We start from the raw sequence: 3,701 nt of genomic DNA on the forward strand, positions 1-3,701 counted from the left end.
ATGTTTTTATAATATAGAGAAGATGTCTGGGGGCCAGATTATTGGTGGCTCCAAAGTGTGTTGTAGTCAGGAAATGAATTTGAGATGTAATAGATTTAAAAATAAAAACTAAAACTTTAAAGTTACTATAAGATATTTAGAAGAATACATTCATAACCCTAGGGTAGAAAGATTTCTTAGAGAACACAAAAGACCTTAATAATAAAAGAAAAAATAAAGCTAAATTGGATTTCATCAAAATTAAAGCTTCTATTCATCAAAAATCAACATAAGTAAATGAAAAGGCAAGCCACAGACTGGGAGAAGATATTTACAGTATTTTATCTTAAAAATTACTCAAATTTTAAATATATAGATAACTTTTAAAAATTAATAATAAAAAGCCTAGCCAACTAAAAGTGGGCAAAATCCTTCAATAGGCTTTCTTCACAAAAGGTGACTTCTAAATGGCAAAAAGGCATAAGAAAATATGTTCAACATTATTACTCACTATGAAAACACAAATTAAAATGGTGATGAGATACCATTACATACCCACCAGAATAGGTAAATTTAAAAGACAGAGAATACTAAGTTCCGACAATATGTGGAGTAACTATATTGCTCATTGCTGCCATTTTACAAAACTGGCAGTTTCTAATTAAGTTAAACTGGCACCTACCCTATGACACAGCAATTCCAGTACTTATTATGTACTCCAAGGAAATGAATGTACCTGTCCACAAATAGACTTGTACAAGAATATTCAAACAACCTTCTTCACAATAGGCCAAACTAGAAATAACCTAATTGTCCATCAACTGTGGTGTATTCACACACTGGAATAACACTTGTTTAATGACATCCAAATTAACTACTGATACCTGTAACAATATGGACATATTTTAAAAACAGGAGAGAGAAAAAAAACCAGATACAAAAAAATGTGCACTCCTTTATGTGAATTTCAAGAAGAGGCAATACTAATCTATTAGACATCAGAATAGAGATTAACCAAGCCCGGGGAGGGTGGTCATTGATTGCCTGGAAAGTGGCTCTAAAGACCTTGTTGGGATGATGGAAATTTTCTATAACGATCTGGGTGGTGGTTGTTTTTGTCAAAATTCAACAACCTGTCTAGTTAAGATTTTTGCATTTTACTCTGTGAATTACTGTCAGCATAAACATGGGGGATGGGGCATGGATATTAACCCGTGTAGACTACGGCAAGAGGTGTACATTTTATCTTAGTGCTTAAAGCACTAAGCTCATCCTCGTTTCTCCCCAAAAGCCCCACTAATAGTTTAAATATCTCAACCAGACGGCTATGATGGCACCATTTCATTAGTGAAAGCTACAAGGCTCTTTGACAGAGGACAGTTCACATTTTGGAATAATTTCTGCGCATGCTCAGATATGGGGCACGTCCAAAGTACCCAATGACCTGGCTCTATGCGTGTTTACTGTGGGCTTTCCTTCGCTTTTGACAGCGGTGTACTGGCGAGTTAGCGGTAAACTCTGGCCGCAGTAAGGGTCGCAGTCAGTGCTGGGATTAAAAGCAAAACAAAAGACGGGTGAGTTCCTCTCAAGATGGACGCCAGACGCTGAAGTTTTGGGTTGGAGCCAAGGTTACTGCAGCCGCAACGCGGAGTACTAACCTTGCTGGCAGATGCTGAGTTTCCTTTAATATTTTCGAGGTAAAAATATTCACAATATTTTGTTGCTTTGTTCTTGGACAACTTGCTTCCTGACAGGATGCAGTGGAAGCACAAATACATATGTGCTGTTCTTTCCAAAAATCTTTAGTTTGATCAGAATGTAGGACATTGAACAAAATAACTAGCCCGTGTTCTTCAAAAATGCAATGCCATCAGAAACAACAAAAGCAAAGAAATCGGGAGAGAGTTCCAGGTGATAAGGACAAAAGTGCAATTTAGAAACTTTAATTGGAACATGGGGAAATATCAGTATCACAACACACAATCTTAATCCTTTATCTTTGTCATATATATGATATATACGCATATGTTAAATGTGTATATGTATATAGATATGTTATGACATTTTTTAAACAATGGAAAAATTTATATCTGGAGCATATATTGGATAATATTGAATTAATATTAATATCCTTAGATTTCATAATTGAATTATATTATGGTTATATAGGATAATGCCCTTAATATCCGGAAATACATGCTGAAGTATTTAGGGTTGAAGTAGGCTTCTTGTCTGCATTTACTAAAGCAATATGAATGTGTGTGGGTGTGTGTAGATAGAGAAACGGAGCAAGTGAATGTTAATTGTTGAATTTAGATGAACAGAATAGAGGTGTTCATTGTATTGTTCTTTCAACTTTTCTGTAGGTTTGAAATTTTTCAAAGTAAATAATTGTAGGGGAAAGTGATTGTAAAATACAGCAGACTGTGAAGAGCTAGCTGAGTCCTGGACTAAAAATTGGCTGTCTATGGGTGTCCCCCTTGCAGGAGGGTGTGACAGTCCTCAATACCATGCATTGGTACAAGAAAATGTAAGTCACTAGTCTGCTGTACAAATTCATCTAAAGGATCCCTTCCTGCCACCCAGGATTTGTCCTTCCTACGTGAATCAGCCTTCTGGCCTGGAAATCTGGTAAGTTGGAGGCTACTTTATATGTTTCAAAGCTTCTGAATAAGATGTCCTACTTTTGTATTTGATTTCCAAAGACAAGTCGATGGGTATGAGGAATTTATTTTCAGAAAAAAAAATCCAAATGAGAGTGGAGTTATTTGAAACCTACTAGTTCCATCTAGGTATATTATCTCTCCCTGTGGGTCCTAAACAGAAACCTCTAGGATGGAACTTTTGCTAGACCTGTATAGGAAATATAAAAAGAATGAACAGCAAACTCTCAAGATCCTTCTCTGGCAGAGATTCTATCATTGTTTCCTTGGGTCCCCCAGCGGTGGACATGTATGAGACTGCTGCTCTGCTTACAGATGCCTAACTGTGGGGTAGAAATTTTTGCCTACGTCATCTCAGTTCCCAGAGTGTGAGACTGTAGGGCCTGGGCCTTGCTTGCTAGGTAAGAGCCCACAAGCCCATTGCAACCATGTGTCTTTCTGGCTCCTTTCTGGGCAGGATGCCCAGCTGCTGGGATTTGTAACCATCCAGGGCCTGGCCAGTCTGGATCTTACCTTATCTCACTCAAAGAACATCACTTCTTAAAGGAATACAGAGCCCCTGTACGTAAGCTACTGTTCCTGGGAACGCTGGTCATACCAGGGAGAGCCCCTCTTGGCAAGCTTATAGCCTTTGTGTCCCCTGCCTATGTAAGCAACCCTCTCCCCACCCAAGGTAGTGGGTGCACATTTCTGTCCAGTCAGCCACCACTGGACATCCCTGTAAGTAACTCCAATAAACCTTTGTGTCTCATTTGCCATCTCTGGGTCTTTTCTTTGGTCTCTCCGCGACCTACCCCTCACTGCTCACCCAACTGGGCGTGTGACCAGAAAGAGACATAATGTATTTTTTCTATGTAATACCAGGTACTCAAAAACATTTAATTTTGGAATGAGGTGATGCACCCAGACTTGGTTGCTATCACTCTGGGGTATAAACGTAGTGGACATATTATGTTTGAGTGTCCTGCTTTTAGCTGGAGAAAGAAAGCTTTATAATTTTGATTTGTACAAAAAAATGGTAGGCAACAGAATGTATATAAAGTAAACTTTATTTTCAGA

The sequence above is a fragment of the Ceratotherium simum genome, chromosome 2, assembly GCF_057802395.1.
Source record: "Ceratotherium simum simum isolate JZ-2026a chromosome 2, ASM5780239v1, whole genome shotgun sequence".
Taxonomy (NCBI): Eukaryota; Metazoa; Chordata; class Mammalia; order Perissodactyla; family Rhinocerotidae; genus Ceratotherium; species Ceratotherium simum.